The 15,733-nt window shown below is 46.5% G+C and overlaps 1 protein-coding gene across 2 annotated transcripts in view; it reads left to right on the forward strand.

The window, feature by feature from the left end:
* The window catches only part of B4GALT2 (beta-1,4-galactosyltransferase 2), a 175,233-nt gene that overhangs the window by 70,012 nt on the left and 89,488 nt on the right, over positions 1 to 15,733 (forward strand). The window lies entirely within an intron of this gene.

The following is a 15,733-nucleotide window of genomic DNA, read 5'->3' on the forward strand; positions in this document are numbered from 1 at the left end:
CTGAATAGCAAAAATGTTAAAGCCACACAGAAAAGCAGTAAAAGTCAATAGGTTCTCCAAGTGGGAACAACCTGATGTCTCAGCACTTGAGGAAAAGACCACGTAATAATGTTTATAAGATAAATCATATAAATGATTATACTGAAGCAGGGTGTCCTCAGCGTGAGAGGTAAGCGAGAGGAGAGAATTCTCCAGTGCTTTACACAATAAGGCTCCTCTGCCTGCAGTGCACACCATCATAGGACACCTCAGGTGTGCTCAAATTAATCAATGTGATAAATTAAACAGTGATAAACAATTGGTCAATCACAAGAGTGCAAGATCAAACAGGTTGTTCCCACTCAGAGAACCTATTGACTTTACTGCTTTTCTGTGTGAGTAGATAATTAAGCAAATTTCTGATAGCCTACAGAACTGATTCTCACCTTCCATCCCCAGCCCCCAAGACTTACCAGACCCCCCCTGCCGATGCATTTACTTACTGCCTGAACTGGATATTAAATCGTGGGGAAGAGAGGAGAAATGCGGGGAAAGAGCCAGCCAAAACTAGTATTTGTTGCTGCTGAGTGCACCAATCCAGGGCAAGCAGACGCTTCCCCCATGTCTTAATAACAGACAATGGACTTTTCCTCCAGGAATTTGTCCAAACCTTTCTTAAAACCAGCTACGCTATCTACTTTTAACATGACTTCTGGCCACTTCATTTTTAAGCTTAGATCTTTCCTTCCAAACAGAGACCTTGCTAGATGTCAAATACAGCACAAGGTAACTTCACATGGACTTAACTGTGCAGGAAATGAATCTCCTCATACACCCACCATATAGTGCAAAAATGTGCAAAGGTCTGTTTTTTTCTTTCGATCACTACATAGCCTAATGCCACACAAGCAGCGCTGTTACAAACATATTCTGAAGGTCAATGCTAAGGTTGACAAAGTTTCCTTCCTTGGACCAGAAGGAGATACTGACAAACCACTGGAAGAGATTCTAAAACAACTACCCAGAAATAACACCCAAAGACCCACTCAGTGTGTGAACCAGTTGAGTGGAGTGGACTAACTGGGGGTGGAAATGGGCCCAGAGTTTGCTCAGCAGAATTTCCCAGACTACCTCTTCCTCTCAACACACTGACATGCTACCACCACCACCAACACTAGGAACACCTCACCGAGTATGCCAGCAATGCTTATAAACTTTATAAAACACATTATTATATTTTCTTATAAAGCATATATTTTAACTGAACTCAGCCTTGCCATTCACAAAAATAGAAAAGTTCCCATTTCAAGCTGTCTCATGTACACTTTTCAAATCTAACATATTGTAATCACAAAACAGAAAATAAAATTATTTTTTCTACCTTTTGTTCTCTGATCAATATTCAAATCTTGTTGGTCCCAGGCTCTTGTTGTCTTGCTTGCCAGGGTCTCCTTTCTCCGTGCTAACCATCCGTCTGCCATCTCTGTTCTCCCCTTCCGTTTCCCTTCCCTCTCCCGGAGATCTGGCATCTTTCCTTTTTTTTGTCTCCATCCACAGATTCACCTTTTCTCAACTCCCCACCACCCCAGGATCCACCATCTCTCCCTTTCTGTTCCCAACTATCCTCCTATCCAGTATCTCTATCCCCCCTCCACACCATCCCCTGTTTCCAAGTTCTCTCCCTTTCTGTTCCTTCCCTCCCTAAATCCCATTATGCACCATCTCTCTCCCACTCCTCTGTTTTTAGACCCATTATTTCTAACCCCCAAAGTCTGGCATATGCACGTATCTTTGAACCCCCCCTTCCCTCTCTCCCTCTGTGTACTTTTACACCAGGACCCCCCTCCCCCGAAGGTCTGTCCCCCCTCAGAAGGGCTACACCCCACCCCTGAAGACCTGCACCCCCCGAAGGACTTTACCTCCCACCCGAAGGTCTGTCCCCCTCTGAACGCCTAAACCCCACCCCTGAAGGCCTGCACCCTCCCCGAAGGATTGTACCCCCCACCCGAAGGTCTGTCCCCCCCTGAAGGCCTGCACCCATCCCGAAGGCCTGCACCCACCCCGAATGCCTGCACCCACCCCGAATGCCTGCACCCACCCCGAAGGCCTGCACCCACCCCGAAGGCCTGCACCCCCGAAGGCCTGTCCCCCCCCCTTGAAGGCCTGACCCCCCCTTGAAGGCCTGCCTGCTTGTCCCCCCTTGAAGGCCTATCCCCCCTTAAAGGTCTGCCTGTCCCCCCCCCTTGTAGGCCTGTCCCCCCTTAAAGGTCTGCCTGTCCCACCCCCTTGTAGGCCTGTCCCCCCCTTGAAGGCCTGACCCCCCCTTGAAGGCCTGCCTGCTTGTCCCCCCTTGAAGGCCTGTCCCCCCCTTGAAGGTTGGCACCCCCCCAAAGGCCTGCACCCCCTTGAAGGCCTGTCCCACCCCCTTGTAGGCCTGTCCCCCCCTTGAAGGCCTGCCTGCTTGTCCCCCCTTGAAGGCCTGTCCCCCCCCTTGAAGGCCTGCACCCCCCCTTGAAGGTTGGCACCCCCCCAAAGGCCTGCACCCCCTTGAAGGCCTGTCCCACCCCCTTGTAGGCCTGTCCCCCCCTTGAAGGCCTGCCTGCCTGTCCCCCCCTTGAAGGCCTGCACCCCCTTGAAGGTCTGCACCCCCCCCGAAGGCCTGCACCCCCCCGAAGGCCTGTCCCCCCACTTGAAGGCCTGCCTGCCTGTCCCCCCCTTGAAGGCCTGCACCCCCTTGAAGGTCGGCACCCCCCCCTGAAGGCATGCACCCCCCCTGAAGGCCTGTCCCCCCTTGAAGGCCTGTCCCCCCCCCCCCCTTGTAGGCCTGCACCCCCTTGTAGGCCTGTCCCCCCCCCTTGTAGGCCTGTCCCCCCCTTGAAGGCCTGCCTGCCTGTCCCCCCCTTGAAGGCCTGCACCCCCTTGAAGGTCTGCACCCCCCCCCGAAGACCTGCACCCCCCCTTGAAGGCCTGCCTGCCTGCCTGTCACCCCCCCTCCCCCTTGAAAGTCTGCCTGCCCGCCCACCCGCCCCACCCTGAAGGCCTGATGCCCCGACCCACCCCGAAGGACCATTCGCCCCCCTGGCCTCCCCGCACTACCTATGAAGCAGCCGCAGCAGGATCGCGACGTCAGCTATCTTTGCGCTGCTTAGGAGCTGCTTCCTGCGCCGGGCTACCTTAAGCTACTGCCCCCCCCACGCCCGAAGGACCGCTCGCCCCACTGACCTTCCAGCACACCTATGAAGCAGCCCGCAGCAGGATCGCGATGTCAGCAATCCCTCAGCTGCTTGGGCGCTGCTTCCTGCGCCGCGGTCCCGCCCCCTCCTCTGACGTCAGAGGAGGGACGGGACCGTGGCGCAGGAAGCAGCGCCCAAGCAGCTGAGGGATTGCTGACGTCGCGATCCTGCTGCGGGCTGCTTCATAGGTGTGCTGGAAGGTCAGTGGGGCGAGCGGTCCTTCGGGCGTGGGGGGGACTGAGCGGCAAGGCCGGGAACACCCCCTCAGGGCTGGTACCCGGGGCGGCCCCCCCCCCCCCCCCCCCCTAGGTACGCCACTGCAACCGGCTCACCTTTATCCACATGTTTATTCACACCTTCAAAGAAGTCAAGCAAATTGGTGAGGCAAAATCTCCCTTGGCTGAACCCATGCTGACTCTGTCTCATTAAATCATATTTGTCTACGTGTTCCACAATTTTATTTTTTATAATTGTTTCCACCATTTTGCCCAGCATTGAAGTCAGGCTTACAAGTCTATAATTTCCTGGTTCTCCTCTGGAACCCTTTCAAAAAATCGACGTAACATTGGCTACCCACCAATCATCAGGTACTATAGACTATTTTAGTGACAGATTACAGATCACTAACAGCAGGTCAGCAATTTCTTGTTTGAGTTCTTTTAGCACCCTGGGATGTATACCATCCGGCCCAGGTGATTTGTCACTTTTTACTTTGTCGATTTAGCTCAGTACATCTTCCAGATTCACTGAGATTTCTTTCAGTCAAGATCTTGCTTGACGAACTTGCTGCACTTCTTCGAGGGAGTAAACAGGCAGATAGACAAGGGAAAGCCGGTTGACATTGCATATCTGGATTTTTAGAAGGCGTTAGACAAGGTCCCGCATGAATGACTACTTTGAAAAATTGCGAGCCATGGTTTAGAGCAGGGATGTCCAACCTTTTGGCTTCCCTGGGCCGCATTGGCCGAAAAAAATGTTTTTGGGGCCACACAAATGTGCAAACGCTGCAGCAAGACAGAGGAGGGAGCCGGCAAGACAGTAAACACCCGGGGACAGCAGAAAAAAAATACTGCATCGCCCTCAACCAGGGCCACACAAAATACTTCACGGGGCCACATGTGGCCCTTGGGCCGCAGGTTGGACACCCCTGGTTTAGAGGGTGAAATACTCATGTGGATTAAAAACTGGTTGGCGGATAGGAAACAGAGAGTGGGAGGTAAATGGACAATACTCGGACTGGAAAAGCATCATGCGTGGAGTGTCGCAGGGTTCGGTGCTTGGACCCGTGCTCTTCAACATATTTATAAATGACCTGAATATTGGAGCAAAGTGATTAAATTTGCGGACGATACAAAGTTATTCAGAGTAGTGAAGACGCAGAAGGATTGCGAAGACCTGCAACACGACATAAACACGCTTGAGAAATGGGCCACGACATGGCAAATGAGGTTTAACGTGGATAAGTGTAAGGTGATGCATGTTGGTAACAAATACAGGATGTCTGGTGCAGTACTCGGAGAGACCCCCCAGGAAAGAGACCTGGGAGTACTGGTCGACAAGTCAATGAAGCCATCCGCGCAATGTGCGGCGGCTGCGAAATGGGCGAATAGAATGTTAGAAATGATTAAAAAGGGGATCACAAGCAGATCGGAGAAGGTTATCATGCTGCTGTACCGGGCCATGGTATGCCCCCACCTGGAATACTGCATCCAGCATTGGTCACCGTATATGAAGAAGGACATAGTACTACTCAAAAGGGTCCAGAGCAGAGAAGAGCGACTAAAATGGTTAAGGGGCTGGAGGAGTTGCTGTACAATGAGAGATTAGAGAAACTGGGCCTCTTTCCCTTGAAAAGAGGAGACTGAGAGGGACATGATTGAAACATTCAAGATAATGAAGGGAATAGACTTAGTAGATAAAGACAGGTTGTTCACCCTCTCCAAGGTAGGGAGAATGAGAGGGCACTCTCTAAAGTTAAAAGGGAATAGATTCCGTACAAACGTAAGGAAGTTCTTCTTCACTCAGAGAGTGGTAGAAAACTGGAACGCTCTTCCGGGGGTTGTTATAGGGGAAAACACCCTCCAGGGATTCAAGACAAAGTTAGACAAGTTCCTGCTGAACTGAAACGTACGTAGGTAGGGTAGACTCAGTTAGGGTGCTGGTCTTTGACCTAAGGGCTGCGGCGGGAGCGGATTGCTGGGCACGATGGACCATGGTCTGAGCCAGCAGCGGCAATTCTTATGTTCTTAGGTATATTCCCTTCACGTATGGAATTTCTATCCATAAGGATTCCACACTGCTTTCTATGTCATGCAGAATGTTTATTTGATTTGATTCAATTCCCTCTTTAACATATAGCGCAACCCCTCCTCCAATTTGATCCACTCTAATTTGTACCCAGGTAACAGTGTCCCATTGATTGTCCTCCTTCCACCAGGTCTCCAAGATGCCTATTATATCTATCTCATCATTCAGTGCTATATAACTCTCCTATTTTATTTTTTAGGCTTCTAGCATTTGTATACAGACACTTCAAATTGTGGATTTTCCTTGTAACTACAGTCTGCTGAGAAGACAGGGAAAATTTGAGTCTTTTACTCTGCTTTCCTCTTAAACCCTTTTAAGCCCTCTTAAGCTAATTAGGTGCTATAGGAGGGTTCTAAAAATATGCCTGTCTCAACAGTTTTATATTGCAAAATTTGAAGGTGGATTCCACTTTGTACATGGCTCTGTGGTTAAAAGCTGTAACTTATAAATACTCGCTCTTCTTCGAGTTCCCTTGTCATCCCCAGCAGTCACTTCCCCACCCAATCTCTCTCACCTTTATCCCACAATGTGCTCATCTAATCTTTCTTTCTCTCTCTTTCTTCCCCCTACCTTATCCTAAGCAGAGGCCATTCTGAATGCCCTATCTCAAATCTGTCTCTCTTCATAAAGCATATCACCCGGCCTGGGGGTGGAATAGGGTAACCGTAGCTACCGGATGCTAGGGTCCACCTTGGGGATCAGCACTCAAGAAAAAGATCTGGGTGTCATCGTGGACAACACGCTGAAACCTTCCACCTAATGTGCGGCGGTGGCCAAGAAAGCAAAAAAAAAAAAGATGCTAGGAATTATTAAAAAAAGGGATGGTAAACAAGACTAAGAATGTTATAATGCCTCTGTATCGCTCAATGGTGCGACCTCATCTGGAGTACTGCGTTCAGTTTTGGTCACCGTATCTCAAAAAACATACAGTGGAACTAGAAAAGGTTCAAAGAAGAGTGACCAAGAGGATAAAGGGGATGGAACTCCTCTCGTATGAGGAAAGGCCTAAAGAGGTTAGGGCTCTTCAGCTTGGAAAAGAGACGGCTGATTGAAGTCTACAAAATCCTGAGTGGAGTAGAATAGGTGCAAATGGATCGGTTTTTTTTTTTTACTGCATCAAGATTTACAAAGACTAGGGGACACGCGATGAAGTTACAGGGGAAGAATTTTAAAACCAATGGGAGGAAATATATTTTTCCATAAACTGCTGTTGAGACAGACATGGGAGAAGCCACTGCTTGTCCTGGATTGGTGGCATAGATTGCTGCTACTATTTGGGTTTTTAAACTGGCCAAACGGGGGTCTAAAGGATAACTTATAATACCTTTATTCAACAGTTTCTCTTTTGCACAAAGGGTGCTTTGAATTATAAATGGTCTAATATATTAACACTTATTTTGAGCATATAAACAATAACCGAAATTTGAAGATAGAACTTATCCCCAAAATCTATGATGAGGTTGAAGTATCATAAATCTGCATAATTCTCAGTAAAGAGACCTCTTATAACTTAGATGTTATTTCAAGTCCTCATTCTGAATGCATGTGATATAATCATTTACTTTACAACCTCCTTCCTACCCACAAATTTAATTGTTTCCTTATAAATTTATTTATTAAAGTCTTTATTAGCAAAAAAATTAAAAACTATCTAACTAGGGAGTGCTTTTTTTTAAAAAAAAAAAATTTTTTGTTAATTATTTAACTTCATTAGTTGTATACAAGAGTAACAACACTTATCCTAGTGGCTTTCCAGCCGGAGCTAACGTTGGGGGACCATGAACTGCCAGTTTATATATATATAAGTGTGGGTTGGATAATCTATAAATTGATCCGTGTATGTAGTTTGACTATTTGGGTTTTTGCCAGGTACTTGTGACTTGGATTGGCCTCCGTGAAGACGGGATACTGGGCTAGACGGACCATTCTTATGTTAGTTATAATAGAAGCAGCCATATTCCCTCCTGGAGGTTTTCACAGTTATAACAGAAATTCAGGAGCCTTGGATATACTTGATTTCAATTAATAGAATAAGCACGTGATTCCAGATTCAGTCAATGGACATGATTCCAGCTGGTGATCTTTCCACTTAGTAAAAACTGTACCAAATGTACTAGTGAGTTTTCCATTTGGTCTCTATGGAAAACTGTCTGGTACATTTGTTCTCTGTAACGACAGCAGCCCTGCTACCTCTGGACATCTCTGCTTGCACTAATGGATTCTCCGTCTTTCCTCTCTCTCCCCATTTACTCTTGGGACTTCTTTGCATTTGTACATCATTGTTATTGTCATCAGCTGATGAGCAGTGTTGCAGTTTCTGTCCTCTGGTGGATCCACAGTGGAGTTTGTGTTTGCATGTTCAAGAAAGTGGAAAAATCTAAGTTGTTAAAAAAAACCCAATTATAAACTCTCAGATAACAAACTTGTATATAGTATAATCTCGTTATAACGGATTCGCATATGGTGAAATAATTTTTATTAGAGCAAACAGTAAAAACACAGATACAGAGATTCATCCAATCAAGCAGTGCTCCAAAACACATGATAGAAAAATAACACCCCCCTCCTCCACCCACCCCCCATGCCCCAAGACCGGATTCCCCATCAGCAAGCACAGAAAGTAGCATCACAGAGAAAACAGAAAAAGGCAAAATCAACAGTTCAAAACACAACTTATGGCCACTGAAGTCATAGTATTTCAGAAAGGCTCCCAGGTAGCCGTGAAGTGCTCCCCTTGCACGGTGGAAAGATTGGGAACATCTCTGCGCTCCCAAGCCAGCAGGAGAATCATCTGAGAGCGCCACATAGAAGTGGTAGGAGCGTCAGGGTCCAGCCATTTAAGAAAAATACATTTTAAAGGCACATAATATGGACCAGCGAAGAAAGGCACTCAACCCTGACGGCCTCGGATGATGAGATGGAGAGAGTCCAAAAAGTAGCAGAGGCGACAATCGTATGGTCACATTCCAAATAGTCCCAATAAAAGGAAAGAGTCCTGTCCAATAGGCTTGAACAGCCGGGCAAGACCACAACATGTGACCCAAAGTAGCAATCAGATACCCACATTTATCACACAAGGCTGTGAGCCGATACTTAGCGCAGTAGGCCCTGTGAGGTGATACATAAATTCGAAATAACAATTTATAGTGCACTTCCCAAAAGTCCTCATACTTTCTCAAAGCTAATTTCACCACAAGACCTCAAACACCCATCGATCTTTGTTTAAGGCATATACACAAAGTAATATTATTTTTAACAGGCTCAAGAATGATAGCTAAGTGCCCTTCCTTTATAAATTCAGTAACACACTATCATTCTGGAGCCTGTTAAAAATAATATTACTTTGTGTATATGCCTTAAACAAAGATCGATGGGTGTTTGAGGTCTTGTGGTGAAATTAGCTTGATACTATACAAGTTTGTTCGCTGAGAGTTTATGCATGCTCAAGAAAGCCATGGTGTGATTATCAGTCCAGTGGACTATGGTGTGTAGAGCAGCTGTCTGGAATTCAGGGGTATGGAAACAGCTGGAACATGTGTTTTGGTGCTGCTGGTATGCACAGTCTGTTTATTTGCTTTTAGAGCTAGTACACTGGAGACCTGAATTCTGTTTCCTTATCCATCACTTACAAATACTTAACTCTTAGGGGCTTTGTTATCAATATGGCCTACCATTTACACATATTATTTTTCCGCTAACGTATGCTATTTCAGCAAAGGCTCCATTTTTGCTGTGAGACCTAGTTAACAGTTAAATAACACATCTTGACAGCAGCCCACATCGATAACGTTCTCTATTAATTACATAAAAAAGAAATGCCTGTAGGAATTGAAATCACTTCTCTATGTAATGATAGTAGCCAAGTACAGGACAATCTAGCCATTGTGACATCACTGATGAGGTTGGCTCTTATTGGTGGAAAGAGGCATTATGACATCACAATCTCAGTTCTGGTAACCAGAGACTGAAACTCTTCACACTAAGGGGGGAAGTTATTAACATGAGCTACTGTTATTATGTGTCATTTTACCACTAACTCATGTTATTTTAGATCAGGTCTAATTTTACTAATAACCCAGGTTAACAGTAAAATCACACATCTTAGCAGTGGCCCACATTGCTAACCTCCCCCTTAATCCCTCATAATCAGACTAAGATATTAAGAACAAGAAAGTTGTTGATTTTCCCCTAAAATTCATATACTTCTCCCCCTTTACAAAAGCGTAGTGCGGTTTTTAGCGTCAGCCCCAGCAGTAACAGCTCCGATGCAGTGGCGTACCATCATTTTTTGGCACCCCCCCCATCTGTACGAAAAACATGATTTTTAGTAACAAGCCACACGTCACACATGAGTACCTAGGAAAAGGCAGCATCTTACATACTGCAGTGAGCAGTACAACATCAATACACCCATTGTAAAATTAAACAAGCCAGACTAGTACAGATCAATCCTACACCGTCAATCCTAACAGAAAATCATGTCTTTCGAACACACAGAACACAGAAAACACCTTCGCTTAGTATGGCATGTCATCACAAACTAACCCCTCCCCCTTTTACAAAACTGTAGTGTGGATTTTAGCCACGGTGGTAACAGCTCTGATGCTCATGGAATTCTGAGCATCAGAGCTGCTACCACCACGGCTGGCGCTAAAAAAAGCTCCACAGTTTTGTAAAAGGGGGGATAAAATAGAAATACATAGACAAAGGTTAAATTGAACCAGCAAGAAGCTGGACTCTGCATATAATGCACCACAGAAAGAGTGACACATGTCTCCTAAAGCAATAAATAAATAGAAAATTTTTGTTCTACCTTTGTGTTCTCTGGTTTCTGCTTTCCTTATCTTCTTGTTACTCTCTTCCTTCCATCCACTGCCATCTCTCTGCCCCTATATGACATCTTCTCTCCTTCTATGCTCCTTCCAGAAACTGTATGCCTCCCCCTTCCATCTCTCCTTTCACCCCCATTGGTCTGGCATCTCTCTCCTCTCCTTCCCTCTCCCACACCTCTCTTCTGCAATCCTTTTCTTCCCTCATTTTCCTTTTCAATTTATTTTCTGCATCCATCTAGATTACGTTCTTACTACCCTCTCATCAATTTCCTTTTTTACTGTCTACCTACAGCTCGCCACCTCTATCCCTCAACCCTTCCAGTATCTAACTCTATTCTCTTCTCTCAATCCAGCATGTACCCTTTTTTCTTTCTCCTCCCGACTTCCTTCCAGCGTCTCCTCCCCCTCTCCCTCTACTTCCATTCAGTCTGCCCCCTCTCCCCCACACTTTCATTCCATGTCTGTCCCTCCTATCCCCCCTTCCATTCAGTGTTTGTCCCTCCTCTCCTCCACACTTCCATTCAGCGTCTGCCCTCCTATCCCCCACACTTCCATTCAGCATCTGTACCTCCTATCCCCCACACTTCCATTCAGCGTCTGTCCCTCCTCTTCCCCACACTTCCATTCAGTGTCTGTCCCTCCTCTCTTCCACACTTCCATTAAGTGTCTGTCTCCCTCTCTCTACCCCTTCCATCTACTGTTCACCCTCAGTCTCGCCCCTTCTATTCTCTGCCCTTTCCATCCAGTGTCCCTGCCCACTCTCTCTTCCATATGGTATCCTCCCTCTTTCTATGCTCCTTCCATAAACTGTCTCCTTTGTACATGATTAATTTCAGCTTCACCCCCTCTCCATTTTTCTGTCTCCCTATGCTCTGGAATTTCTCTCTTCTCCTTTCTTTCCTTCCTTCCCACTCCACCCCATGGTCTAGCATCTCTATCTCCTTTCCTCCCCCATGCCTTGGCATCTCTTTCCCTCCATGCTCTGGCACCTCTTCTCCCTCTGGTCTGACATTTGTTTCCTGTCTCTCCCCCATGCCCTTGCATATTTCTCCTCTCCTTCCAACTCCCCCCTCCCCCTCCAATATCTAGCATCTCCTTTCCTTCCTTTCTCTCCCTCCCTCCTTCCTTCCTTTCCCAAGGTCTGGCATCTGTCTCCTTCTCCCCCCATGCCCTGGCATCTATCCCTCCCCATCCATGGTCTGGTATCTCCTTTCCTTCCCTCCCATGGACTTGGCATCTCTTGTTCCTCTCCCTTTTCCTTCTCCCTCCTTCTGTGTTAGCATACCCCCTATCTACCTATTACTCCAATATCCAGAACCTCCTTTATCTTCTTATTGCATCCAGCCCATGTCCAGCATCTCCCACCTGTCTTTCTACTCACATCATGTCTGGTTTTTTCCCTTCACCCTACAAACTCCATGTCCAGCATCTTCCTGTGTTCCTTTTTTTCTTCCTTATCTGATTTAGCGGCTTTCTTCCCTTTCCTGAGCCAACCAACCTACCTTCTTCCCACATCCCATTCCAGTACCTCCCCTCTTTTCCCCAACTTAATAGGCCTGAATGGTATAGAAGTCCCTCAGAGTGTTCCAGTGCTGTTGCGAGACTGGAGGCGATTCTTAGCTGCCATCAGCCCTGCCTTCGGCTGCGCCGGTAACCAGCGATCGCTTCCCCTCCTGCGCTAAAGCTTTGCCTCCCTCCTTCCCTCCCCTACAGCGCCAAAATGGTTGAGAGGGGGGCCTGCCAGGTCCGGAATCACCCTCCCTATTCTTAGGGCCAGCATTAGGGGATGGCAAGGGGGCCCCGCGATCCAGGCAGCTCTCTTAGCTGCCATCAGCCCTGCCTTTGGCTGTGCCGGTAAAGCTAAACTGGACGGTAAAAGCAAAGAGAGACGCCACGGGACTTTTCCACTTGCCTGCATCGCTCGAAGTTCTGCCGCTCTCAATCCCACCCCCTCTGTTTTGGATTCCTGTTTTTGAGGGGCGGGATTGAGAGCGGCAGAACTTCGAGCGATGCAGGCAAGTGGGAAAGTCCCGTGGCGTCTCTCTTTGGTTTTACCGTGCAGATTAGCATTACCGGCGCAGCCGAAGGCAGGGCTGATGGCAGCTAAGAGAGCTGCCAGGATCGCGGGGCTCCCTTGCCATCCCCTAATGCCGTCCCTGAGAATAGGGAGGGTGATTCCGGACCTGGCGGTCCCTTCTGACCATTTCAGTGCTGTAGGGAGGGAAGGAGGGAGGCAGGCTTTAGTGCGGGAGGGGAAGTGATCACCGATCCCTTGTCCTCTCGCACAGCTTCGGGACGCTGTCCCTGAAAACGGGACATTTTGGCGTCCCAAAGCGGTGGGTCGGGACAACAGGACAGTCGGTCACCTTAAATAAGGAGGGCGGCAGTAAGGAGGGAGGAAGCGCAATAGGGCTGTGCACCCCCCCTAAAGCTACACCCGGGGCGGACCTCCTCCCCCCCTTGGTACGCCACTGCTCTGATGCTCATTGAATTCCTATGAGCGTCTGTGCTGTTACCGCTGCTGACGCTAAAAACTGCGCTACGCTTTTGTAAAAGGAGGGGATAGTTAATTTCCAATTTTAACTCCAGGGAATTCCATAAGCAGGCTGCCTGGTAGGAAAAGGTTAAAGAATGCATTATTTTTAAGCTAACACTAAATCTAAGGGCCCTAAGAGAGGAACATGGAATTATCAGCTGGGGTGAAAATAACAGCAATCCCGGGTAATATATTTTGGAGTTTTTCTTCAAAGCATATGGATGTCTCAAAAAGCCCAAATGAATGTCTGTGTGTTCGAAATGTCCAAATCCCGGTTTTGCAAAGGGAGAAAATGGATGTTCAACACTGAAGTATGTCCAAATAGCAACCAGGACCCAGATGCATTTGTGCTAAGATTAGTCAAAAATGAATTGAATTTTAGCGGCACTGCTCACGCCTTCCTTGTTTTATAGAGGGAAAAATTCAACCTTTATGTTTTCTGAGATACCGCACAGTTATAATGCTTCTTTATGTGTGGGCTGCATTTCCACTGCTCGTGACATCAGACCGTGACCAAGAGCTCTGTACAGTGGGCGATGTACAGGCTTCACTCTCATCACATTAACCCCCTCTTCTACGAAACTGTGCTAGCAGTTTCTAGCGCGGGGAGCTGTGCTGAATGGCCCGCGCTGCTCCCGACGCTCATAGGAACTCCGCTAAAAACCGCTAGTGCAGTTTCTTTTTTAATTTCATTATTTTTGTGGCTGACCAGGGACACCGGTGTTCCTTTTCTTATACCTTCCCCACCGAGTGATAAGCAGAGTGAAAAAAAACATGGCTGCTACACAGATGAACACACAGAAAACTACCTTGCCTTTCCTTTTCACAATGATCACCAGCTGCTTACCTCTGAGTTTTGTCCCATCTGCCTGGAGACATTCCTCAATGTGGTCTGTTCTTAAAAATTATTTTCTAAATGTTTTACACATTACCGCTATCCTTCCAAGCTCTTTGAAAAGATTGTACATGCATAGCTTTTCAACAAATGCTTTCTACCCCAGGCCAGCTGGCAGCAGGTTGGTCTTTTTAAAAAAAAAAATAAGATAATGTTTCAAAGTAGAACTTCTTGTCTGTTTATATCTTGGTGTGTACTTTAATCTGGTCAATCTGTCTCTGCTCTTACACTCTCTTTCTTATTATGGAATTAAAGACCTCTCCCTCTTTTATGAAAGCATAGCGTGGGTTTTAACGCCAGCAGCAGCAGTAACTGCTCCAACGCTCAGAGGAATTCTACGAGCATCGGAGAAGTTACTGCCGCTGCCGGCGCTAAAACCTGCGCTACGTATTCATAAAAGAGGGGGACCATTTTAGCTCCCCTTATCTTAAATCAGACATCCATTCCCTCCTTCTCTCAAATCCATCTCGGTGCTACCAGTCATACTGCACCTTCTTATTGGAGAAGGAAATGGGGGAAGCTGCTGATGTCCCTGGGATTAGTAGCATGGAATCGTGCTCCTCTCTGGGATTCTGGAATCTTGTTATTCTCTGGCTGGAGTAAGTCTTAACAGAGATTTCTGCAGTTGGAACCCAAGCACAGTACCGGGTAAAGCTTTGGATTCTCGCCCAGAAATAGCTAAGAAGAAAAAAAAAAAAAAATAATAATAATAATAATTTAAATTGAATCAGGTTGGGCAGACTGGATGGACCATTCGGGTCTTTATCTGCCGTCATCTACTATGTTACTATGTATGTTACTATATGTCACTTTTTGAAGGAGGATACTGTGCTAGATGGACCACTGAACTCATCCTGTAAGGCTCTTCTTATGTTCTTATGGAATGACTTCTGTCTACTTTGTGGGGAGAAAACGGTCTTCATCCATTTCGTACACTAGATAATCAAGTTGCCTCTGTTGTACAATTGTCATTATATCTGCTGAGGTTTAAAAATCCATGTCTTTGTTTTACTGTTTAGTTGTCTTGACTGCTTTAACTTCCCATAGTCGGAACTCAACCAATTATCTGCAGGATCCAAGAGGCAGGTCTTCTCAGGCAAATCTGATCAATATCCAGAGAATTGGATAGAGGATGAACACTAGATGTGGTGTATTTAGATTTTAGCAAAGCCTTTGACAGTGTTCCACATAGACTTCTAATAAATAAACTGTGTGCCCTCAGGATGGGCTCCAAAGTGATGGATTAGGTCAGGAACTGGTCAATGGAGATCTACTCTGAGGAAAGGGCTGCAACCAGTGGTGTACCTCATGGTTCAGTTCTAGAGCCTGTTCTTTTATAAATATTTTTGTAAGTGTATTGCTGAAGGGCTGACTGGTAAGATTTGCCTCTTTTATCGGATGATGCCAAAATCTGCACGAGTTGTTACGTCTGATGGTGTGGATAGCATGAGGAAGGATCTAGTGAAGCTTTAGGAATGGTCCAGAATTTGACAGCTAAGATTTAATGCTAAGAAATGCATCTGGGCTGCAAAAACACAAGGGAACAGTACAGTTTAGGGGATGAAGAACTTTTGTGCCCAAAAGAGGAGCAGGACTTGGGTGTGATAGTATATGATGATCTTAAGTTGGTCAAAAAGGTTGAAAAAGCAATGGCGAAAGCTAGAATGATGTTTGGGTGCATAGGGAGAGGAATGGCCAGTAGGAAAAAGGAGGTATTGGTACCCCATAAGATTCTGATGAAACTTCATGTAGAATACCGTGTACAATTCTGGAGACCTCACCTTCAAAAAGATATAAACAGGATGGAGTTGGTCCAGAGGAAGGATACTACAATGGTTTGTGGTCTACGTCAGTGTTCTTCAACCACCGGTCCATGGACCGGTGCCGTTTCAAGTTTAATATAAATTTGATTGATTCAAAGTTCTGAGTGATGTACAAATCAGTAAAATTA

The sequence above is a fragment of the Geotrypetes seraphini genome, chromosome 12 (assembly GCF_902459505.1).
Source record: "Geotrypetes seraphini chromosome 12, aGeoSer1.1, whole genome shotgun sequence".
Lineage (NCBI taxonomy): Eukaryota > Metazoa > Chordata > Amphibia > Gymnophiona > Dermophiidae > Geotrypetes > Geotrypetes seraphini.